The sequence below is a fragment of the Pleurodeles waltl genome, chromosome 3_1, assembly GCF_031143425.1.
Source record: "Pleurodeles waltl isolate 20211129_DDA chromosome 3_1, aPleWal1.hap1.20221129, whole genome shotgun sequence".
Lineage (NCBI taxonomy): Eukaryota > Metazoa > Chordata > Amphibia > Caudata > Salamandridae > Pleurodeles > Pleurodeles waltl.
The window spans coordinates 32206281-32231857 of record NC_090440.1 but is presented as its reverse complement, the minus strand read 5'-3'; the positions used below and the strand labels follow the sequence as shown (position 1 = coordinate 32231857).

The window sequence follows — 25577 nt, the reverse complement described above, 5'->3', positions numbered from 1 at the left end:
AGAAAATAAATGCTCACCTCGTTTTGTAGGCATGTGGATCCGTGTTGGTGCGTGCTTACAAAGTGTAGTGGCGGTGCTAATTTAGGAGTAATGGAAAACGGGTACAATTTGCATTTCTAGCATAGTCCGTGGGCCAAAATGTCCCACGGGAAGAACTGTTAATTTTTAGATTGAGCGTTAGCGTCCGGCCTGCTGTATACTAAAGTATACAATAGAGTGAGTTCCAGCGTTTTGATTTGTTAGTTGCAGTGTCCTTCAAAAATCCTTGCTTGCTAGTGGTCAGTTCTGCCTCTTTGTCCTGCCTTTTCCACTTTGGGAGCAGCACAAAGTACTGTGTAATTACGCTATGTCCTGTTCATCTCTTCTGTAAGGGACTTTTTTTTGGCATTTGCCTGTTTCACCTCAACAGTGTGGGTGCTTGTTCAGTTACTCTTACCCACCAGCTCCCTTTGTAAACATAAACCAACAGCAGAAGGGGGCTTTCCCAGGGCCAGCTCACCCTCGCTCTCTTCCTTTTGTTATTTTCAGTATGTGTGGCAATAAAAGTCCAGTCAGTAATTTACAACGCTATAAGCTCTAACTCGAGCAAACACAAGACTATTGATTTCCAAATGCTTGTTTATATTGCATTTTATTCCACGAGCACAGCTGCCAACGGATGTGCACTGGTTTGCAGATGCTTTGCAGAAGCAGTGGTGATGCATCTTTACGTTGTGTGCTTTTGTTTCTTCATTTTAGGACTCTTCAGAAAACAACCCCGAGAGTACAGTGACAAACCTCTTAAAGGCTCACAGTTTTAAAAGAAGGGCGCATTCCAATATTGTTCTAACATTACCTTTAAATGCACGAAACTCCATGAGAAATTCAAGACTCTTGCCTTAACAGAAGGGCATGTAAAATGCAAATTGAACTCGTCAAATGCGGGGGTGCTTGAGTTATGGAAATATGCTTTGCTCGTTCGTCGTGCGTTTGCAGCAGGTTGGCACAGCCCGTGCACATGTACGCGTGCGGATGTATAATATTGACAGTTAGACCGCTTTTACTGAGCACTGCAGCCACCCTGCTTTGCGCAGTTGCAGGTCAACGACTGAAGCAGTTTTGTTTTTATTCTCAGTGTCATGGTATTAACATGTGCTGCTGTAAACATCCCGCCATGCGCTCCTTCCTGTCAGGGGACGTTACGGATACATGGCCCAGTCGGCTGTACGTTTGCTGTTGTTTGAGTTACTTTAGACAGTACGGCAGTCATTTTGAACACGGCGGTCTTTCCATCGCCGCCAGCCTCCTGGAAAACCTGCCGGCCGTATAATGTTTTCCCCGCCAGCCTGGCGGGGAACACGGGCGCAACATTGAGGGCTCCCGCCAATGTTGGTGTGCGGCAGGTGCAGCAGCACTCATCGCGCATGTCACTGCCCGTAAATCGGGCACCCCCTCTGCCAGCCTTTTCCTGGTGGGATATCCTGCCAGGAAAAGGCTGGCAGCATTTGAAACATTATCCGCAGGGTAGCGCAGCCTGGCGACGTGAGCATGGCGGTGTGTGACGGCTGTCACTGGTGGCCGTCATCCATTTCATAATGCGGTGGTTCGGCCCGCCATGTTCAAAATGACCGCCTACGTGCCTACCAAACCTCTGTTGATCGGAGCTACTCCCATTTGACTAGCAAAAGGACACGTGTAACCATAGTTTAAAACAATGTATCCTGTGGATGAATGGAAACTTAACATTGCGGAAAGAACATGCAGTGTGGCATAACATTTGCTTCTGACAGAAGTGGTGTATAGGGCTATTGGGTAGCCAGTCTAATGCAGCAGAGGGTGTGTGGTATTTAGGACAGTAGCTTGTAACTGTGGGTTTGAAATGTTGGTTATGTGTGTGACATTCACCAATGCCAGGGATACATACGTGCCATTTGTGGCACAGTGAGCCATAAGTGCTGCTGAGATTTCGGGGCAGGGTTTGAGGGTCTGAATTGTGGTTGGATGTTAGTGTGAAGAAGCGCATATGTGTTGGTGCTTTGTGGGAGTAGTGCCAGAAATATTCAGCTAGATACTCGTTACTTAACAAGAAGTCTTGAATTTCTTCACAAAAGGCTTGTTTTTCTTCATTACATGCTCCTGTTCAGTGAACCTTCAGTTTACATTTGCTTTGTTTTAAACAAGGCTGTAAATCAGGCTGTCACATTTTCTCTTCGTGGAGCCGAGTGTGCCTGTATGCAGCCCTTGGTGGTGGGAGGGAGGGCAGATGCCCGCTTGTTTATTACGTGCTACAGAAGAGTGTAGTACAGTAGATGGACGCCCATCATTGGCATGTTTAAATAGCAAACGTTCTTACATACAGAGAGCTTGAGTCGAAAACACTTTAAAATGTCTCTTTACCCCTGGCCATCTTGCTCTAAGAACATTTGACCAGAGCGCTTGATTTCTCCCCTGCTCCTGTCCTGTTACGGTTTGCTTGCCAGGGCAGTCATTCGTGTTATGTCCTCACATTTGCTGTGCCTTTAAACACAGAGATCAAGGTAATGTTCCTTCACTGAAGCGCAAGGATTTTCTCCATCCCCACACCCCTCCTGCTTTGCTGCTTGTTTCCTGCTCGTGTTTGTCTGACTCCTCCGAATGGCCGGTGCCTGCTCCTTTAACAATCTTCGTGCTCCACTTTGTCTTTAAATCAGCTGCTGTGCTCCGATCAGCAACTAAAAGTAAGACAACTGTTTTTTCTTCCCCCTCCTTCTCAAAACTAGTCGTGGCTAAGGTGGCTTTCTAGGCTTGCTGCCACCGCTTCAGCCGCGTTATTCCCTGCCAGCGCCACAGCATGGGAGCCCCAGCCTTCTGTCGCTGGCGCAAATATGCAACAATATTTACGCCAACTGTGGAGGAGAAGATGCGTCTGACCGCATAGGAGGAGCAGCATGCTTTTGTTGTGCAAGGAAGGGGCAATGTGTTTTCATGCTCTACTAGTATAAACGCACCATCAGCTGTAGGGTTTGTTCCATATTGTTCCCTTCAAAGAGCAGAGACTTGCTCATCTGTGTCTTTCTCAGAGTTTTGATTGTTAAACTGCTATTGCTTTGGGTTTGTGTAGCATTGTGCCCGTGTTCGGTCTTTTCAACCTGGCTATGTTTTGAATGCTAACGGGTCGGATGGTAGACGAGCTACTACCGGCAGGGGTCTGAAATAACCAGCTGAAGACTTTCCTGTCTAGTACCTTTATTTCATCAGAGTGCATGTTGATTATCACTAAAAGGGCAGCATAAGAGACGTTGGTTAGTTCTTGAACTTTGAGATTTCAGTTGTGTCACACAAGACTGGCATTGGATATTTTTCCGGACGGCAGTTTGTCACAGACAGTGTTGCTGTAAATGGCACAGATGGCTTTGTCGTTTGATGAGTGACGGCTGGTGTTCAAGGGCTAAGGGGCTGCGCCCCGAGCCTTTTCTGGCCTCTCTAGGGAAGCATCAATTTAATTACATGATGAAAGTAAAACATTTTCTGCACAACATTTTCGTAGTGAAAGTTGTGCACTTTGAAAAGCCCCACTGCGCCTGCGTCAGTATGTGGCTGAAAGCTGCACAGTAGGGCTGACAGGGCTCAAAGCCCGTACGTTTTCTCAGAACGCAGTGACGCCCCTAACTTATCTCCTCCTCCACCAGAAGCCCTGATTGTAAACAGCCTGGAGCGTTTTTTTTTCAGCCCGGGTTTCTGAAAACTTCATGTCACTTCGATATTATTCTCCACCCTTTCCTATTTACTCAAATGGTGGTGAGTGATCAGAAGGGTCTACGTACCAGAGGTCACATTATATTAAAAGAATGTGGCATTGCGCAAAGAAAATCCCTAGTCTGTGGCAGAGAAATGGAATAAATGCAATACATACTCCATCCAGGGCTCTCTGGGCAACAGGAGTGTGACCTGAAGACCTCAAGTCATAAATATGCCAAAGACAACCCTGCACTCAAGTAAGTTGGAGCTCAATCTTTTTTTACAGACAATAAGAAAAGAATCTGTTCTCTCAGCTCTCCTCTCCTTTAACTGCCTCTGTAGGTGATTTCGTCTCTCAAAGGCAGTAATGGTTCCAGTAATTTATCATGGCTAGTTATGCTCGTTTTATTTCTTCTGCAGACTAATGACGTGATATGTCATATTAAACATGTAATCCGCAGCTCAAATAAACGTGTACCTTTTATCACTGAAACTGCTGGATACTGGACGGGTGAGGGAACGTGTGTTTGTTTGAATGTGTTTGCAGGGCTTGACTGAGTGGCTGAGAAAATGTGGGTGTCTGTGTATAAGAGTTGTGTGAATGGCAGTGGATGACAATGTGGATGAGTAAATGGGTAGGTGACCAAAGGCAGTGGGTGAGTAGGTGAATGGAAATAAGTGGGTAGTGAGGCTCTCTCACAAGGTGCATTTCCGTCTTGCATTTGTGCCCCACCGCTGCTTTCAGTCACCAGCCACCACTGCGTTTGATCACTCCAATTGGAGAATCTACTTTTGATTAAGATAAAGGGCAAGATATTGTAGATATTTCACACATTTTATTGCAAAAAGGTTTCAGTGCGTTTGGGCATGACACAAAAAATCTGCTTTTCACTCGTCAGGAAGGCATGTTTATGGTCTGAAAGCTACGCTTCTGCTTTTATGTCAACCTCACGCTTTTGCACTTTTTGCAGCATGTATAAACGTGTGAGAGAACAAGCAGTCTTCATGTATATAACTTATGAATTTTCCCAGATTTCATCAGGAAAGGTAGTTGAAATTGACTACTTACATTGGAAAGGCATGGCACCAGCACAGGACAAGAGCATTCACTTAAAATTTGCAGAGCCTCGCATCTGGAGTCTCTATTCAGGGGCCCCTCGCTGCCAGCCCTCACAACATCCACACACTGGGCACAGCTTATCTCCTTCATTGGGGTCATAGATCTTCTCAGGCTGCTTGTTTGCTTCCTCTCACATCCTGCATTCACTCGATTATAACTTGCTAGCCAACACATTTTTTTTAAAATTTAACTTAAAGCATAGGTGTGGATGTTTATCTTTTTTCCTCTAGATTAAGTAGTAGTTAGGTGTGCTTTATATTTCATCTGCACCGCATTCACTTCCAATTGTGCTTATTTTTGGAGGGGTTTAATTTTCAAGACATGCAGGCATTAAAAGAAACATGTACATTTAACAGACGCTATGAATACCAGAATGGAGATAATAATCTTTTTGTTAAAATCAGCTTCAAGAACGTGTGCATTAAAGAAATGCTCTTGTTTGGTTAAATAGTGTGGGTTGTGTAAATTGTGTTGCTTATCCGTAGTGCAGAAATGCTGCTTATTTAGTGCAAACCTACAGAAATATGTCAGGGAAAAGCAAAAAGTGTGTAATGAGAAAAATGCTATTTTGTTTGCACGTGATACCATTTTGCTGCAGTCTTTAATTCTGTCTATTAGTGAATTTCCTTGGCTGTCTCTGCATGCACCAGCCTTTTCATGGCAGCTTTCTTGCAATAGCTTCTCTCCTCTGGTAGGTGAGACTGTCTGTCTCTTTCTTTCTGTGGTAACTCTCAATAATGCTTAGGATGGGGTCCCGACTTCCAGTAATGACTTGTGGGGGGTCCTTGGATTCCAATAATGATTCAGTGAGGATCCCTGGCTTCCAGTAATGATTATGTGGGGGGTCCCCAAAGGTCTTGCATTGTACCTTTCCTGTGAGGGAAGCTTGTATTTGACCTTCTGTATGAGGGAAGCTGGCATTGTACGTTTTTTGTGAGGGACGCTTGCATTGTATCTTCCATGGTAGGGAAGCTTGCATTGTACGGTCTCTGTGAGTGAAGCTTGCATGTTACCTTCTGTGTGAGGAACGTTTGCATTGTACCTTCTGTGTGTATATTTTGTGTAAGGGAAGCTAGCATTGTACATTCTCTTTAAGGAAGCTTGCACTGCTGCTGTGCTGTATCTTCTGTGTGTGAGGGAAGCTTGCACTGCTGCCTGCACTGTATCTGTTCCTTGTGTAAGCTTGCATTGTACATTCTCTGAGAGGGAAGCTTGCAATGCTGCCTGCACTGCATCTGTTCCTTGTGTAAGGGAAGCTTGCAATGTACATTCTCTGAGAGGGAAGCTTGCACTGCTGCTGTGCTGTATCTGATGTGTGTGAGGGAAGCTTGCACTGCTGCTGCCTATGCTGTATCTGCTGTGTGAGGGAAGCTTGCTCTGCTACCGCGTGTGCTGTATCTGCTCTGTGTGTGAGAGAAGTTTTCCCTGCTGCTGTGCTGTATCTGCTGTGTTTGAGGGAGCTTTCACTGCTACTGCCTTTGCTGTATCTGCTCTCTATGTGAGGGAAGCTTGCATCACTGCTGTGCTGTATTTGTTGTGTGTGAGGGGAGTTTGCACTGCTGCTGCCTGTGCTGTATCTGCTGTGTGTGAGTGAAGCTTGCGCTGCTGCCTGTACTCTATCTGCTGTGTGTGAGGGAAGATTGCACTGTACCTTCTCTGTGAGGAAGCATGCAGTGCTGCCTGTGTTGTATCTGCTGTGTGTGAAGAAAGCTTGCAAGGTACATTCTCTGTGAGGGAAGCTTGCATTGTACCGTCTGTGTGAGGGAGGCCTGCATGGTACCTTCTCTGTGAGGGAAGCTTGCATTGTATCTTCTGTGTGAGGGACGCTTGCACTGTACCTTCTGTGTGAGGGACGCTTGCATTGTACCTTCTGTGCGAGTAAAGCTAGCATTGTAAGTTCTCTGTGAGGAAAGCTAGCGTTGTACATTCTCTGTAAGGGAAGCTTGCACTGCTGCTGTGCTTTATCTGCTGTGTGTGAGGGAAGCTTGCACTGCTGTCTGCACTGTATCTGTTCCTTGTGTAAGCTTGCATTGTACATTCTCTGAGAGGGAAGCTTGCAATGCTGCCTGCACTGCATCTGTTCCTTGTGTAAGGGAAGCTTGCATTGTACATTCTCTGAGAGGGAAGCTTGCACTGCTGCTGTGCTGTATCTGCTGTGTGTGAGGGAAGCTGGCTGTGCTGCTGCATGTACTCTATCTGCTCTGTGTGTGAGAGAAGTTTGCCCTTCTGCTGTGCTGTATCTGCTGTGTTTGAGGGCACTGCTACTGCCTATGCTGTATCTGCTCTCTGTGTGAGCGAAGCTTGCATCACTGCTGTGCTGTATCTGTTGTGTGTGAGGGGAACTTGCACTGCTGCTGCCTGTGCTGTATCTGCTTGTGTGAGTGAAGCTTACATTGCTGCCTGTACTCTATCTGCTGTGTGTGAAGGAGGTTTGCACTGTACCTTCTCTGTGAGGAAGCATGCTCTGCTGCTGGTGTTGTATCTGCTGTGCGTGAAGGAAGCTTGCATGGTACATTCTCTGTGAGGGAAGCTTGCATTGTACATTCTCTGTGAGGGAAGCTTGCATTGTACATTCTCTGTGAGGGAAGCTTGCATTGTACCTTCTGTGTGAGGGACGCATGCATTGTACCTTCTGTGTGAGTGAAGCTAGCATTGTACGTTCTCTGTGAGGAAAGCTTGCAGTGCTGTTGTGCTGTATCTGGTGTGTGTGAGAGAAGTTTGCACTGCTGCCTGTGTTCCTTGTGTAAGAGAAGCCTGAATTGTAGTTCTCTTAGACTAAAGCTTGCACTGCTGATGTGCTCTATCTGCTGTGTGTGAGGGAAGCTTCATGGTACATTCTGTGTGAGGGTAGCTTGCGTTGTACCTTCTCTGTGAGAGAAGCTTGCATTGTACCCTCTCTGCGGAGGAGAAATGCTTTGTACCTTCCCTGTGAGGGAAGGTTGCATTGTATCTTACGTATGAGGGAAGCTTGCATTGTATTTCCTCTGTGATGGAAGCTTGCATTGTACTTTCTGTGTGAGGGAAGCTTGGATTGTACCTTCTGTGTGAGGGAAGCTTCCACCAGTTTCTAAATAAAATACCTATCCCTCTCTATCTTCCTATCTATTCTATACAGCTCTCACTCATATATATACACCATGCCACATAATTCCACTACACAAATACACTTTATACCACACAATTCCACAAATAACAATTAAAATACAAACCACAAATTTCCGCTCCACACCACATACATGCCCTACACTCCAAAGCAAAACACATAAATAAAAGACATTGTAATTTACAACGACAATAGCTCTAACTCTCGCAAATGTGAGACCTATTGCATTGCAAATGATTGTTAATTATCCTCTCACATTTGAAGCAGTAAGTTAAATGATATTTCATCAAATCGTGATTAGATCCCGAATTATTTACAAGAGTTTAAGAACAGGGAAAATGCACAAAAATGTAAAACTATTCGTTAGTCTTTCCACTTGGCATTTATGAGATGTATTCTGATTTTTTTTTTACTTAATCATTTAAGTCTAGTTTGCATTTCTTTTACAAAGCACAATTACAAAAAGAAACAGATTAATGAAAAAAAAAGTTATATACATGAGGTGAATAAGCGTAGCTGGAAGAATTACCCTTCTTGCAGTGCAGTGAATCATTGCTTTCACCTCTGGGCTGCACATGGGTTTTCAGGAGCTGGGGGAAGGAAGGGAGAGGTGCTCCTTTGACTTTGACCTACATTTCAGCCCTTGGAAAGAGGACACAAAAGCAGTGTTTTATATACATTAACACCTCTTGAGGTGGGCGGCCCAGAAACCTTTGTGTTAATCCAGTGCTCTTTTCCATCCTGTTCTAAAAAGGGGATAGGCTTCCATTCCCAATTTTGAGAAAATCCGCTTTGCATAGTCGTTGTAACTCTGTGTAAATTGCAAAGTTTGATTACCCATCTTAGTTATAATGGCAATGAGGGGAAGAGAAGGAAGGAGGACAGCCCTTAATTCATTATTGTTTTTCTTTTGGTTTCATATAATTTAAAAAGAAGTGTGGAAAGGCTTTTCCTTCTCTCTGTTTTTTAAGGTTCACAGAGAACCGGAAATATATGAGTTGTCTCTTTAATTGCCCAGAATATGCCTTACAACAACAGTTGGAAATGTGTGTGTAAATATATCAATCTATATATACGCACACACACACTGTAGGAGGCTGGCCTGGTTTGTAATGGGTACCTATGGTACTAACACCTTATACCAGGTCCAGTTATCCCTTATTAATGAAATGTAGGCAGTGCCTAGAAGCCAAGCTCCCTAGACGTAGCTGTGGATGAGCAGCCAAGGTCTTATCTAGGAGACATGCAAAGCTCATGTAATACAACTGTAGTCACACGGTACTCACACACATGAAAGAAAACACTCAGTGTTACAAAAATAAAGGTACTTTTGGTGAAACAAATACCAAAAATACCATAGACACTATACTACCTTAGGAGGTAAGTAATACACAAATGATATACACTATTATTCAGAAATAGGCATAAAAGCAGTTAGAAAACAGTGCAATTGGTGAAAATCACAATAGTTAGAAATGGCCTGGGGGAACACAACCCATATACAAAGAAAGTGGAATGCGCATGCCGGTTTCCCATCTGGCAAGTGTAGTGTGTAGAGGGGCACTGGAAGTACTAGAATACCCCAAAGGTAAGTACCAGAACCTACCCCAGTACCCAGGAAAGCAGGAGTAAAACACAGTAACTTTCCCGGAACACATACAGAAATGAAAAAGAAGATTATGCAAGAACCAGAAGAGACTACAAGACACCAACAGTGGATTCCTGGACCTGAAGACCTGTGGAATAAGGGGACCAAGTCCAAGAGGCACAGAAAAGTCCAGGAAGAATAGGAGCTCCTGCTAACCTGAATAAAGGTGCAAAAGAAGAACCACCATTGAAGAAGAACAGTCAGTACTGCACCCAAGAAGACGGATTTGGGTTCCTGGTTGGTGCAGATGATGTCCCACACCGGATGGAAGATTGTAGTCTAGTTTGCGTCTCTGGAGTCTGCCAAAAAACCTTGGCACTTGCAAAGCTCGTAGTTAGCGGAAAATGTTGCTGCCTAGGACCAGGTGGACTCTACCCAGGAGGGAGAGTCAGAGGGGGCTCTCAGCAACTCAGAGAGCCCACAGAAGACCAGGCAGCTTGCACAGGAGTCTCACACCACGGGGACAAAGGAGGTGCAAAAGAAGGCCCACGCAGCACTACGACAAAGGCCCCTACGCCACCGGAGAACCACTCAGGAAGATGTGCATTGCAGGGTAGAGTGCTGGGGGCCGGAGCTGCAAGATGCACGAAGAACTTCCAAGAAGGATGCCAACAAGCCTTGGCAACTGCAAAAAACGCAGTGCACTGGGCTTGCATGCGAAGGCAAGCTCTTACTTCCACCGAAGTTGGATAGTGGAATTTCCGGACCATTGGGACCTCTTCAGTCCGCCACCTGTGATGCAGGATCCACGCAGCTCAGCAGGAGAGGGGATCCAAGCAGCTGGTCGTCATTGCAGTAGGTGCTTGCTGAAGCAGGGGAGTGACTCTGTTAGAGGACGGTTCTGACCATCAGGTCTGCCCTGATTTTTCGCTTTTTGACCACCTGGATTTTGACTTTTTACTGTGCGGGAGCATCCTACGGGAGCATCCTACGAGGTGACTCACGCACAGTAAACACATGGTAAAATGACTGCGCCTGTTTACCGCCGGTGTCGCTGTGCTAAGGAAAGGCTGCTGGACGCAGCAAGGGCAGGAGGCCCCGGGCAGGTTACATGTGATCATGTGTGCAAATGGATGTGCACCTGTGTGAGGGCTGTGGGGCAAGGATTCCTGGTGTGCGCAACCCAAGAACTGCGCTTTGGTAAGCCTGGTGCAGAAGGAACTATGCAGAGTGGGTGGTGACCTGGAGTAGGTCTCATGAGAGGGGTGTACACATGTGACGGAGAGTCAGTGTGCTTACTGTCTTTTCACTGTAGGGACACTCAGCTAAATGCCAGTGTCAGAGTGCTTTTGGTATTTGTTTTGTGGGGATACTCCATTAAATGTCAATGGGAAAGGAGGGCCCAGGAGGCCACATTGAGATCTCTGGGGTTCACCGAGACCAGAGTCACACCAAAGTACACTGTAACCTGTAAGAAAAGAAAGATGCAGTAGGTTACAAGAGCATAGTTGTACAACTTATCGGTCCTCCATGGATGTCATCTTTCTCTGACTCAGCTCAGTATTAGGGCCAATTACTGCTCTGTCCAGTTGCTTGAGCAGAGCCTGGCATCAATCAGCCAGCTGTCATTCCGTGCCAGGAGCAGGCTGGAGAGGCCCTGTGAGGAATGTCAGTGAGGAGGGGCTGAGACTTTCAGAGCACATGTGACAACTAACTCCTGGAGGATGCCATTTTGAGCTATCCCAGAAGACTGTGCAAGAAGAAGGAAACGGGGGCAAGGAAGTGATGTGGCACATCTGGATAGGCTGAGGTGCAGACCTGATGGGCACTTCCGCCCCCACTTAAAAGGTCCTAAACAGGGGAGAGCTCTCTCTCTTGGCTGTGCTTCACTACTAGACATTGGGACTGCAGACGGGTGTCATGGACAACTGGAAGGAAGAACCCCCTGACTGCCCTTGGGGTAGGGACTCTGCCCCTGAAGGACTCCAGGCCAGCGAGGCGAATGCCAGGGCCAGCCAAGCTGGCCCCCTTAGCCCCCACAGAGGACTAGTTGGAGGAAGGACTGGGCTAGCGCAAGGAGCACGCTGCCCAGAAGGAAAAGAGGGAAACCAGAGGAAAGGGTGGCGCAGGGAGTCAATGGGACTGGCTCCCTATGATCTGGGACCCTTTGAGGCCAGGAGGCCTAGGGAGAGTGCTCCTGGTGGCAAGAGCTTGTCACCAGGAGCGAAACGACACCGGAATGATGAAAATTGGACCTTCGGGCCCGAGATATCCAGGGAAGAAGGATGGGGACCTTTGAGCTCTGGAGAAGCATCTATGAAGCGCGTGGGGCTCCGCAGCTGCTCCAGACTCTGCCCCCGGGGTGGGTCAGGGCCCGGGGGCTGCCCCAGGAGGAAGCGGAGCCTTGGTAGCTGCAAGAGTCGCGGTTGAGGATTTTGGGTGCTGCTGGGGCCCAGGAAGGACCAGGATGTCGCCCCTTGGAAGAGGAGACAGAAGGGGCGCTCAGCAACTCAGAGAGCCCCTGCAGAAGCAGGCAGCACCTGCAGAAGTACCAGAACAGGACAACGGTCGACTCAGAGTCACAAAGGAGGGTCCCATGACGTCGGAGTCCAACTCAGCGAGTTGGGCAATGCAGGACAGAGTGCTGGGGACCCAGGCTAGGCTGTGCACAAAGGAAGTCTTGGAAAAGTGCACAGAAGCCCGAGCAGCTGCAGATCACGCAGTACACAGGATTACTGTCTGGCGTGGGGAGGCAAGGACTTACCTCCACCAAATTTGGACAGAAGGGCCACTGGACTGTGGGAGACACTTGGACCCAGCTCCTGTGCTCCAGGGACCACGCTCGTCAGGATGAAAGGGGATCCAGAGGAACGGTGATGCAGAAGTTTGGTGCCTGCGTTAGCAGCGGGAAGATTCCGTCGACCCACAGGAGATTTCTTTTTGGCTTCCAGTGCGGGGTGAAGGCAGACAGCCCTCAGAGCATGCACCACCAGGAAACAGTCGAGAAAGCCAGCAGGATGAGGCGCTACAATGTTGCTGGTAGTGTTCTTGCTACTTTGTTGCGGTTTTGCAGGCGTCCTGGAGCAGTCAGCAGTCGATCCTTGGCAGAAGTCGAAGAAGGAAGTGCAGAGGAACTCTGGTGAGCTTTTTCATTCGTTATCTGAGGAATAGCCCAGAGGAGAGACCCTAAGAAGCCCTCAGAGGAGGATTGGCTACTGAGAAAGGTAAGCACCTATCAGGAGGGGTGTCTGACGTCACCTGCTGGCACTGGCCACTCAGAGCTGTCCATTGTGCCCCAACACCTCTGTATATAAGATGGCAGAGGCCTAGGTCACACTGGAGGAAATCTGGGCCCCTCCCCTGGGAGGTGCTGGTCAGGGGAGTGGTCACTCCCCTTTCCTTTGTCCAGTTTCGCGCCAGAGCAGGGCTGGGGGAACCCTGAACCGGTGTAGACTGGCTTATGCAGAGAGGGCACCATCTGTGCCCATCAAAGCATTTCCAGAGGCTGGGGGAGGCTACTCCTCCCCAGCCCTTCACACCTATTTCCAAAAGAAGAGGGTGTAACACCCTCTCTCAGAGGAATTTCTTTGTTCTGCCTTCCTGGGACCAGGCTGCCCAGGCCCCAGGGGGGCAGAAACCTGTCAGAAGGGTTGGCAGCAGCAGCAGCTGCATTGGAGACCCCAGAAAGCAAGTTTGGCAGTACCAGGGTTCTGTGCTAGAGATGCATGGAATTGTCACCCCAATACCAGAATGGTATTGGGGTGACAATTCCATGCTCCTAGACTTGTTACATGGCCATGTTCGGAGTTACCATGGTGACGCTACATATAGGTATTGACCTATATGTAGTGCACGCGTGTAATGGTGTCCCTGCACTCATTTTTTTTCCTCCGGCCTGTTTGCGGTCTTACCGCCACTTTACCACTGACCACCAGGGTTGTAATGAGGGCCTATATGTAGTGCACACGTGTAATGGTGTCACCCTGAAAGTCTGGGGCCCTGGGCCAGAGCCCACTTTGCCCATGCCTTAAAACCTCTCTGCTGGTTTCTAGTAGAAAGAGGTGCTTTCAAAAGCCCAATAATTAGGTTAATTCCATACATGAAGACTAGTTTTAGATCATTTCTGGGAAGCCCTGAAAAAAACGAGATATGTTCATCTATGTTCAGAGGTGTCGACGTCAAACACAATCAAGGTTACTCTAGTAGGTAGAAAGGATAATAGTAAAGATACTTTACTGAACTTCAGATCAAGGCAATCATGAGGAACTGATGAATGTCTATAATGTTCTTCCTTAAGAAGTTTATTTATGTGTGCAACACTGGAATAATTCTGTAGATGTATGTAAAACTGACAACAAAGCTAAACAATAATGCCAAAGAATGTGTTTCAAAATATGCCTTCTATGGCTCATAATTTCCATATTCAGTGATCAGGGGACAGGTGGAGTTGTGTTACGAGTTGACAACCTGCAAGCTCACTCAGACTTCCATACCCAGGCCACTGGGTACCACTAAAGGTGTAATAGTGGACACTGTTTTTACAGCACTTAAAACAAGAAGTGTGGAATGAACCATAAGGAACAAGGGCCCTGATTGATACTTTTTTTGCACTGCATTTGTGTCATTTTTTGATGCAAAAGTGGCGCAAACTTACAAAATACAATTTTATTTTGTACGTTTGCACCACTTTTCAGAGGCAAAAGTAGACAATACTAATGCTCTATTAATAAAAATAGAACTTATTACATGATTTTAGAAACCAAGAACTTTGTCATAAAGTAAATATGTTTTTAAGGATAAATACATTTCATTTGCAAAAGTGGACACAGTGTAATTTTCAAGTTTCTCAATGTTATCAACAACATTGAGGCCAGTCTTCAGAGTTGAAGTAAGTACTGGGCACAGATCAAAACCACACCAGCAGGTCACTCCAAGCAGCACTGGGGTGGCCAGGTGCAGGGATGAAGTAAGGCGCCAGGTGCTCAATCAACAAGTCAGTCAGATATTTTAAGTTCACTACTCACCCACAGGGTCTCAAGGCCCTGAGGGGTGTGTCCTCGGAGATCTGTTGAAGAGCCAGGTCTTGAGGTCCTTCCTGAACTGAGGCAATGATGGGGACTGTTTGAGATGAAGAGATAAGGTGTCCCAACCTTTTGCTGCCAGGTGTGTGAAAGATCTTCCTCCAGCGGAGTACTTCTTTATGCGGGGTAAGTTGGCGAGCGACTGCTGGGACGAGGGGAGGGGTCGGGAAGGGGAGTAGTAGGTGATGTAGTGGTTGAGGTAGCTGGGTCCGCTGATGTGGAGGGCTCTGTAGGTGTGTACGAGGAGTGTGAAGTTGATCCTCTTCTTGATGGTGAGCCAGTGGAAGTTTTTTAGGTGTTCTGTGATGTGTTCTCGGCAGGGGAATGTCTAGGACAAGTCTGGCAGCAGCGTTCTGGATTTGTTGGTGCTTGCTCAGGTTCTTCTTGGTGGTTTCAGCATAGAGGGCGTTGCTGTAGTCAAGTCTACTTGTGATTAGTGCATGTGTCATGGTTTTTCGGCAGTCGGTTGGAATCCATCTGAAGATCTTCCATAGGTGTTGGGGGTGTGGAAGCAGGTGGAGGCAACGGAGTTGACCTGTCTGGTCATGGTGAGAATTGAGTTACGGATGATGCTGAGGTTTCGTGTGTGGTCTGTGGCGATGGGGGGACCTGCCGAGTGTTGCCAGCCCCCACGAGTCGTCCCTGGCTGAGGAGGAAGGTCCCAGGATGAGGATCTCGGTTGTGTAAGAGTTCAGCTTAAGGCAGCTCTCCTTCATCCATTTGGTGACTGCTTCCATCCTGTCCCCAAAGTTCTACTTGACTGTTGAGGGGTTCTCGGTCAGGGAGATGATCAGCTGGGTGTCATCTGCGTAGGAGATGATGTTCATACCATAGTTCCTGATGATAGGGGAGAGCGGGGTCATGTAGATGTTGAACAGCGTGAGGTTCAACAATGTTCCTTGGGGTTACTCCACAGCTGATGTCTGTAGGTTATGACAGGTGTGGCATGAGTCTGACTCTGTGTTCTGCCTGTCAGGATGGGGTGTATCCATCAAAGGGCCTTGCTGCATATGCCTGCTGCATGGAGTCCAGAGCATAGGGTGCGGTGAGATACTGTATCAAAGGCAGCTGTAAGATCAAGTAGTTTAAGGGCTGCTGTTTGTCCACAGTCGACAAGGGAGCGGATGTCATCTGTGGCGGTAAGTAGGGTGATGTCAGTACTGTGGTTTCTCTTTCTGATATCCTTTTCTTTATACTTTGCCTTGCCCAGCAGGGTTCTGCCTTGGGAACTCTCAAGGGCTATCTTCCTTCCTTATTGGCATTCCTTTGGCTGCCTGACCAGCCTTCACCTTTCAAATCTCTACATAGATTCCTTAAAGGGCTTGCACATATGTTTCCCCCAATGCCCTTTGATATGCCCCACTGGGACTTAAATCTGTTCCTCACATTTGTTATGTGTAGGAAAGTACCCTCTGTCTTGGCACGGTTACCCCCAGTTTCTGCCTGTTTCCAGTATATTTGGCTGTGTCAACTGCGTTCCTGCTAATCATGACCCCAGAACTTTTGCTCTCTCCTCTAAATTGTACCTTTTTCTTCCCACAATTGGCATACTGGTCCCCCAGTGAAGGTCCCTAGTATATGGTACCTAGGTACCCAGGGCATTGTGGTTTCAGGGGATCCCTATGGGTTGCAGCAGTTATTCTGCCACCAATAGAGAGCCCATGCAAAGGGTTCTACAAGCCTGCCATTGCAGCCTGCGTGAACCGGGTGCATGCACCCATTTTCACTACAGGTCACTACTCCAAGTCACTGTAAGTCACCCCTATGATAGGCCCTCTCAGCCTAGAGGGCAGGGCGCAGGTACCTGTGTGTGAGGGCACCCCTGCACTAGCAGAGGTGCCCCCACAAACTCCAGATCAATTTTTTTTTAAAGACTTTGTGAGTGCGGGGATGCCACTTTACGCCTGTACTGGACTTAGGCCACTACCTATGTCCATCTACATAATGGTGACTCCGAACATGGGCATGATTGGTATCGCTCATGTCAGAATCATACCCCACTACTGTTGCATGAATTGGAAGTATGGTTCTATGTGCTCTGGGGGCTCTGGGGGCTCCAAAGAGGGCTCCCAGCATTGCTACTACCAGTCTTACATGGTTTTCTGGGAAGCCCAGCTGCTGCCACCACTCAGACAGGTTTCTGCCCTCCTGCTGATTGATCTGATCAAGCCAAGGAAGGCAGAACAAAGGATTTCCTTTGGGAGAGGAAGGTAACATCCTCTTCCTTTGGAAATAGGTGTGGCTGGCTTGGGAGGGGTAGCCTCCCCAATGCACTGGTTTGCTTTGAAGGGCACATTTGGTGCCCTCCATGCATAAACCAGTCCACACCGGTTCAGGGACCCCCAGTCTCTGCTCTGGCGCAAAACTGGACAATGGAAAGGGGAGTGACCACTCCCGTGTCTCTCACCACCAAAGGGGTGGTGCCCAGACCTCCTCTAGAGGGTCCCTGGGTTCTGCGATCTTGTTTCCAAGGTTGTCACGGAACTCTGGGAGCATCTGAGTGGCCAGGCAAGGCAGGTGACGTCAGAACCCCCTCCTGATAGGTGCTGACCTGGTTAGGTGACCAATACCCCTTTCAATGCTATTTAGGGTCTCTTTCTTGGTTGGGTCCTCAGATTCGGCTTGCAAGATTCCAGCAGGACTCCTCTGCAACCTTTGCTTCGACTTCTGGCCTCCAGACCTGCAACTGGAACCTCCAGGACCCAACAAGCTGCTTCCAAGAAGAAAGGACTCTTCAGTAGCATTGTTTCCAGGGCTCCTGCCAGATGTGCAACATTTTCCTTGCCGTGCATCCTCAGAAGACTGCAACTTGTTTAGCCTGCACAAGAAGAAGAAGGAATTTCCCTTGGAGTGTGGAGTCCAAGAGGGGTAAAATCACAGTAGACTCAAACTCAAGGTAGCTGGGGAATGTCGTAGGCATTGTCGGGTCGTATGGGACGGGTTCGTGGTTGTTGGAGGTGTTGAGGTTCTCTCACCACAAAGGCTGTGGGAGGGGGGGCCTGCCTGCATGCAGTGGCTGCAGGCATCTTTGGAGGGTCCACAAGGGGTGAAACCATGGTGGACTCAAGAGTGCTGGGGAACCTTGTTGCCACTGATGGCCTCCTTCAACTCTGGGCAGTGATGGCAGGTGTAAAGGTGACTTTGTGGTTTTAGTGGCCTCAGAGTCTTTCCTTGAGGCTTTGTTTGCAGAGCAAGTAATTTTTTTGGGCAGAGTCTGTTGAGGGTAGCAGACAGGCCAGTGGGTTTGGTACCAGGTCAGCTCCTTCTTCTTTTCCTCTTCTGCAAGTGCAAGTCCTCTGTGTTCTTTTCTTCGTAGGTCATCAGGATCTCAGTTCTTGGGTTTATGGGTTCCACCTAAATACTCAATTTAGGGGCCTTACAGGGAGTGCCAGGTGGTAGCCAATGGGCTAATTTTCCTGATTGTCTTGCCACCAAAATGTGGGGTCAGGACAGGGGGCTGCTCATCTCTGCCACCTGGAGAGACCTGTATTGCATTATAAAGGTGGATAGGCCTGTGAAGCTTCCCCCCTTGGAATGTCTGTCCTGTCTGGAGGAGGTGTCAACACCCCCGCCAAGTGCAAGCTATTGTCTCTGGTCCCCAAAAGTGCTTGATCTCACCTGAGGGGGGTCAGGTACATGGCTAAGATGGCTGAACTGGTCTTGGCCAGTCAGTGAACACACTAGCAGTTAGTAGGTTTTTCCGGGGGCACCTCTAAGGTGTCCTCTGGGTGCATTTATTACTAAATCCCTCACTGGAATCAGTGAGGCATTATTAATCTGAGATGTTTAATACCAAACATCCCTGGGTTCAGAGAAGCCATCAAATAGCTGGGAAACTAGTAGTGACCAGTGTCCAGTACCTGCACTAAAATGTCTTCCCTGTTACCTTACTATGTTTAAGAATCGAAAAGCGACATTGCAGGGACATCTCTGCTCATGCACGTATACCCTCACATGTTATGATGCTACCTGACTTAGGGGAGACTTACTCCCAGCATATGCATAGGTAGGGGACCTACCACAAGGGATTTGTGACAGATCGTGTTTTCAATTTCACCTGCACCAGCACAAGCAGTCTGTGATGGCAGCACTGTGTGGGTTTGGTGAAGGGTCCCTGATGGTGGCACAACTGGTGCTGCAATCCTCAGGGACCCTCTTCAGTATCCTGGGCCCTAGGTACCAGGGGTACCATTTAATAGGACTTATAGTGGGAGCTACAGAGTGTGCTAATTGTGGAAAACAACTGTGCAGTTTTGGAAGAGATTTCTGGTCCTGGTACAGTGCACTGTCAGTCGAAATCACATCAGATACCAGGCAAAAAGTGGGGGCTTAGCATGTCAACAAGGGTGCTTTCTTACATGACCCTCTGCCAAACGAAAGAGGATGAAATTAACCTTTCCAAAGGGAGTCTTCATCTTCTTCCAAGTGGAAGAACCTGGAAAAGTAATCTGCATTGAGGTGGTCAGTACCAGGTGTATGCTCCACTGTAAAGTCCATACCCTGAAGAGAGATGGACCACCTTAACAGTTTAGGGTTTTCACCCTTCATCTGCATAAGCCATCTGAGAGGCCTGAGGTCAGTTTGAACAAGGCAGTGAGAACCAAACAAATAGGGCCTCAACTTCTTCCGGGACAAAACCACAGCAAAGGCTTCCTTCTTAATGGCAGTCCAACACTGCTTTCTGGAGAGTAATCTTCTGCTTATGAAAGCAAAAGGTTGGTCAAGGCCATCATCATTGGTTTGGGGCAGGACTGCTCCCATCCAATGTTCAGAGGCATCTGTCTGCACTATGAACTGCTTGGTGTAATCTGGAGCTTTTAGAACAGTTGCTGGGCACATTGCTTATTTAAGAGTGTCTAATCATTTTGGCAGCTCACTGTCCAGTTTACATTCTTGGGCATTTTCGTGGAGGTCAGTTCTCGGAGGTCCCACAATGGTGCCATATCCTTTCACAAACCTCTTGTAGTACCCAGTCAAGCCAAGGAATGCCCTAACTTGAGTCTGGGTTGTTGGAGCTACTGAGTCCAGAATTGTCTTGATCTTGGTTTGTGGTAGTTGAATTTGGCCTCCACCTACAAGGGTGGTCCGAGTATACAACCTGGCCCTGCCCAATGTGGCACTTACTTGCCTGGATAGTGAGGCCTGCACTTCTCAGAGCCTCAAGGACCTTTCCAAGGTGGAACAGATGATCTTGCCAGGTAGAGCTAAAGACAGCAATATCATCTTGATGCAGCACTAAAGTTTTCTAATCCAGCCAGGACTTTGTTCACCAACCTTTGGAAGGTGGCAGGGGCATTCTTTAGTTCAAAGGGCATCTCAGTGAACTGAAAATGTCCATTAGGAGTGCAGAAAGCATTTTTTCTTTTGCTGCAGGGGTCATACCTACCTATCAGTACCCTGATGTGAGATCACAAGTACTGAGATATATGCTAGAGACTTCTAGTTGCAGATTCCTTACCTTAGAATTTCACAGGCGTCAGTCTGGATCCGGAGATTTTTCTCGAACAGTACCCCTACGTACCGTCAGGTGACGTCGTTCGGCTCTGCGTCCATTGTCGGCATTGTGCGTGCCGGATATGATGTCATTGGTCCTAGAGAGGTGCCACCTGGCACGCTGATGTCAGTTCTTTTCTTTGCATGCCAACCTAAGTGTAACTTATGAGAGAGCTACCCTCAGTCACTTTTTGACTGGATTCTTTTTTACTTTTGGCCAAGCTTTTTTTGAGTCTTAACATACCAGCTTCAAGCCCAGCGATCCTGCCACAGATCGATGACTGTGAAGGATTAGCACATCGTGTGCTTTAGGTGCCTGGAGCCCGACCACAACCCAAAGTCGTGCTCTGAGTGCCATGAATCCCAAAGCTTTGAGGGAGTGGTCCCCTTATGGCTCCCCGTTGCTCTCGAACTTGGTCAAGAGGAAGGTCCCAATAATGGTTGGGGAGCCCCCTTCATCACTGTCCCACTCAAAGTCCTCAGGACAATCGGGTAAGTTGAGGCTCAAGAATGAAGTAGAAGAAGAGCAAACATTCTTCAACTTCACCCCATCCATCAGCCAACGCAAAGCAGGAGAAGGAGCATTAGTGCTCTAGGCCTCTGTCCTTGGAGTCTGCATCTGGGTTGTCTCCGCGTTACCCCGAATTTCTGGGAGCCGGAGTGATCCCTGTCCAACTCTGTGAGTTTTATGAGGTCATGCGCAGCATATTTGGGCAGTCCAACTCATCTGGAGCGCCTTCAGGAAGGAGATTCCTTCTTGCTTCCTGATGCAAACAGAGTCCTTGTAAGCCTGGAGGATGCACAGCCATGGATGTTGCAGAATTCTTGCAGGAGCTGGAGAAACAATGTTGCAGTGGGAGCCCTCCCAACTGGATACAGTCTTGTTCCAGTTCCTAAGGCAGACCAGCAGCGGTTCCGGAGGCCAGGATTGCATAATTGTCCTGCAGAGAGTTCCTTGTAGAGTCTTGCTTGACAAATCTAGGGCCTCACCCTCAGGGGAGCCCTCAAGTAACCCAGAAAGGGGAGACTGTCTGCGGTGACCCACCTACCAGAGGGGGTCAGGGATATCACCTAGCTGGCCGTACCAGTCAGATGCTCCCAGGGGCCACTGCCCATCTTGTTTCCAAGATAGCAGAATCAAGCACCCACCTGTCAAAGCTTTGTGCACATCCCTAAAGGAGGAGCTGGACAGGAGGGTGGTCACTCCCCTGCCTTTTGTGTGGTTTTGCCCCAGGGAGTTCCTGCACTGGTGCAAACCAGTTTATGCAAGGAGGGTACTAAATGTGCCCTCCAAAGCAGTCTGGTGGCTCTGAGAGGCCACCCTACCCCAGCCCAAAGACACCCATTTAAAATCAAATCAAAACATTTGTAAAGCGCGCTACTCCCCCTCTAGCATCTCAAGGTGCTGAGGGAGGTGGGGAGGGAAGGACTGCTATTGCTCGAATAACCAGGTCTTGAGGCGTTTCCTGAAGGTCAGGCGGTCCTGGGTCTGTCGAAGGTGGGCGGGGAGGGTGTTCCAGGTTTTGGCTGCCACGTGGGAGAAGGATCTGCCGCCGGCTGTAGTTCGATGGATGCAATGGACGGTGGCGATGGCAAGGTTGGCGGAGCAGAGTTGGCGGTTGGGAGTGTGGAAGTGAGTCGCTCGTTGAGGTAGGTCGGGCCTGTGTTGTGAAGGGCTTTGTGAGCGTGGATGAGGAGTTTGAAGGTGATCCTCTTGGTGACAGGGGGCCAGTGCAGGTCTCTGAGGTGGCCTGAGATGTGGTCGCGGCGAGGGATGTTGAGGATGAGGCGTGCAGAGGTGTTCTGTATACTTTGTAGTTTCTTCTGGAGCTTGGCTGCGGTTCCTGCATAGAACGTGCTGCCGTAGTCCAGTCTGCTGTTGACAAGAGCGTGGGTGACCATCCTTCTTGTTTCGGTGGTGATCCATCTGAAGATCTTGCGAAGCATGCGGAGGGTGTTAAAGCAGGAAGATGAGACGACATTGACTTGCTGGGTCATGGTAAGCGAGGAGTCTAGGATGAAGCCTAAATTGCGTGTGTGGGTGGTGGATGTTGGTGCAGTTCCTAGGGTGGCTGGCCACCAGGAGTCGTCCCATGCGGAGTGGTTGGAGCCGAGAATGAGGATCTCTGTCTTGTCCGAGTTAAGTTTGAGGCGGCTCTTCTCCATCCAGGTGGCGATGGCGTGCAGTCCGTCGTGGAGGTTGGTTTTGGCGGTGGGGGGGTCCTTGTTGAGTGAGAGGATCAGCTGGATATCGTCAGCGTAAGAGACGATGTTGAGGTTGTGGGATCGGACGATGTTGGCTAGCGGTGCCATGGAGATGTTAAAAAGAGTTAGGCTGAGAGAAGATCGTTTGGGAACGCCACAGATGGGAGAGGTAGTCACACATCTTTCCTACAGGAAATCCTTTGTAATGCCTTCCCCTGCTGGAGTTAGGCTCATCAGCAGGAGGGCAGAACAGTGTATAGGGTTGGCCACAGTATAGAATGGCATGCAGACCCTGCAAGGCTCTACAGGCAGATCTGGGGGGTACTCTAAGGAACGCCCAGGGTAAATGGTATAATGCAACTAACACTGGAATCGGTGTAGTTGCATGATTCCAACATGTTTGACACCAAACATGTCTAGGTTCTGGGAAGCCATTATGTAGTTGGACTACTTGTGTTGACCAGTGTACACTACATACCGTAAGATAGCTTCCCCGTACTTACAAAGCCCAGGAAATGGAGTCTGGGGTTTGTTGGTGTACTTCTGCTCATACAGGGGTGCCTCACACTTAGAATCAATTGGGCTGAAGGGCCTGCCTTAGGGGTGACTTACAGTGTCACAGTGCAGTGACCATGATAAAAGGCAAACCTTAAATCTTAAGTGAAAGGTGCGTGCGCCATTTCACACAGGCTGTAATGGCAGGCCTGTAATCACAGTTTGCATGGGCCCTTATGAGTGGCACAATACATGCTGTAGCCCATGGGGGACCCTAGGTGTACCAATGCCCTGGGTACCTCAGTACAGTATACTAGGGACTTACATGTGTGCCCCAGTATGCCAATTGTGGGGTGTAAAAGTTACCATACAACTATATTAAGAGGAGAGAGCACTGACACTAGGGTTGTGGTTAGTAGGGTCTCAGTGTAGTACTGTAGGAAGCTGGCCAGGTGTGTGGTGGGTACCCAAGGTACTTACACCTTATACCAGGTCCAGGTATCACCTCTTAGTGAAAGGTAGGCAGTGTCTAGAAGCCAGGCTCTCTAGAGGTAGCTGTGGATGAGCAGCCAAGGCTTATCTAGGAGACATGCAAAGCTCATGCAATACCACTGTAGCCACACAGCACTTACACACATGAAAGAAAACACTCAGTTGTACAAAAATAAAGGTACTTTATTTTTGGAGCACAATACTACAAAATACTAGAAGGGCAACCCTCCAGTAGGAGGTTAGTATTATACTAAATATATATACTAGTAAACAGAAACAGCATAGAAAAAGTTAAACAATAGTGCAAATAGCAATAACCAATAGTGACCCTAAGGGGAGCACAAACCATATACTAAAATAAAAGGGAATGTGAACACAGGACCCCCACCTAGGTAAGTGGAATGTGTAGAGGGGAGTACTAGAAAACCATAGAGGTAAGTAACACAGTACACCCCAGCGCCCAGGGAATTAGGAGAAAATCACTGGAAGTTCCCCCAAACACTCAAAAGGAGTAAAAGAAGAAAAAGAAGACACCCAGGCAAGACTGCAAGAAACTATCAGTGGATTCCTGAAGAAAGAAGACCTGTGGAGAGAGGGGACTAAGTCCAAAAGTCACAGTGGAGTCCAGTAGGAGTAGGAGCTACTACCTACCCAGCTGTGGATACAGGTGTTGGTCGACGGTGATGAAAAACAGGTCAGTACTGCAGCCCTGGAGCCAGAGACAAGTTCTTGATGGATGCAGAAGATGTCCCACGCTGGATTGAAGATTGCAGATGGGTGTCGGTGCAGGAGTTCCACCAACAGCCTTGGCAAAGGCAAACTCATGGTTAGTGGAAAAGTGGTGTTGCCGGGGACCAGCAAGGCCCAGAAGGACTAAACCCAGGAGAGGGGTTCACAGTGGACCTCAGTATTGAAGAGAGTCCACGGGAGCAGAGGCAACACCCACAGGAGTCCCACAGGAGGGGGACACAGGAGTCGCAGAAAGAGCCCACGCAGCACCATAAAAGAGGATCCCACTCCGCTGCTGCACCCCGCTGCAGGCTGTGCAGGAAGGAGTGCTGGGGGCTGGAGCTGCATGTAGACGGAAGATTTCTTGAAGGAGGTGCCAACAGGCCGTGGCAGCTGCAAAAGACTTGGTGAACGGGGGTACTGTCCTGCATGGGAGGGAAAAGGCCTATCCCCACCAAAGTTGGACAGCTGGCAGAGAGGGCCAAGTGGACTACTCCAGACTCCCATCCATGATGCAGGATCCACGCAGCTCAAGATGAGGGCAGATCTACGCAGCCAGTCGTTGTTTTCTGTAGGTGCCTGCGGTTGCAGGGGAGTGCCTCCTACACTACACAGGAGATTCCTTCTTCTACTGCAGGCTGAAGAGTTGCTGTCTTTTGAGGATGCACAGCTGGGGAAAGGTTGCAAAGCTGTCAGGAGTCGTGTAAAAAAAGTTGCTGAAGAGCCTTCTTCGTTGTTTGCAGCGTTGTCGATTCGTGGAATGTCCAGTCACAGTTCCAGTGGACAGAAGTTGGAGTGGAGGTTGCAGAGGAGTCCTGCTGGAGTCTTACAAGCCGAATCTGAGGACCCACTCAGGAGAGAGATTCTAAATAGCCCTGAAACCTAACCAGGTAAGCACCTATCAAGAGGGGTCTCTGACGTCACCTGCCTGGCCTGGCACTCAGATGCTCCCAGAGTTCCCTGTAACCTTGGAAACAAGATGGCAGAACCCAGGGACCCTCTGGAGGAGCTCTGAGTACCACCCCTGGGGTGGTGATGGACAGGGGAGTGGACACTCCCCTTTCCACGGTCCACATTTGCGCCAGAGCAAGGACTGGGGGTCCCTGAACCGGTGTGGACTGGTTTATGCATGGAGGGCACCAAATGTGACCTCCAAAGCAAACCAGTGGCTTGGGGAGGCTACCCCTCCAAAGCCAGTCACACCTGTTTCTAAAGGGCGAGGGTGTTACCTCACTCTCACAAAGGAAATCCTTTGTTCTGACTTCCTGGGCTTGATCAGATCAAGTAGCAGGAGGGCAGAAAGCTGTCTGAAAAACCCTGTAAGACTGGTGGTAGCAATGCTGGGAGTCCTCTAAGGAGCCCCCAGAGAGCATGGAATCATACTTCAAATACTTGCAATACTATTGGGATATGATTCTGACATGTTTCATACCAAACATGCCCAGGTTCGGAGTTACCATTATGTAGATGAACATAGGTCATAACCTATGTCTAGTACACGTACAAAATGGTGTCCCTGCACTGACACAAAGTCCAGGAAAATGGATCCGGAGTTTGTGGGGGCACCTCTGCTAG

The 25577-nt window shown here is 48.5% G+C and overlaps 1 protein-coding gene across 1 annotated transcript in view; it reads left to right on the top strand.

The window, feature by feature from the left end:
• The first annotated feature begins 2588 nt into the window (after positions 1–2588).
• The window catches only part of LOC138283726 (embryonic protein UVS.2-like), a 304218-nt gene continuing 281229 nt past the window's right edge, over positions 2589–25577 (top strand). The window contains exon 1 of the mRNA XM_069221771.1: positions 2589–2696. The gene's annotated coding sequence lies outside the window, so the exon portion shown is untranslated. The remainder of the gene's footprint in view (positions 2697–25577) is intronic.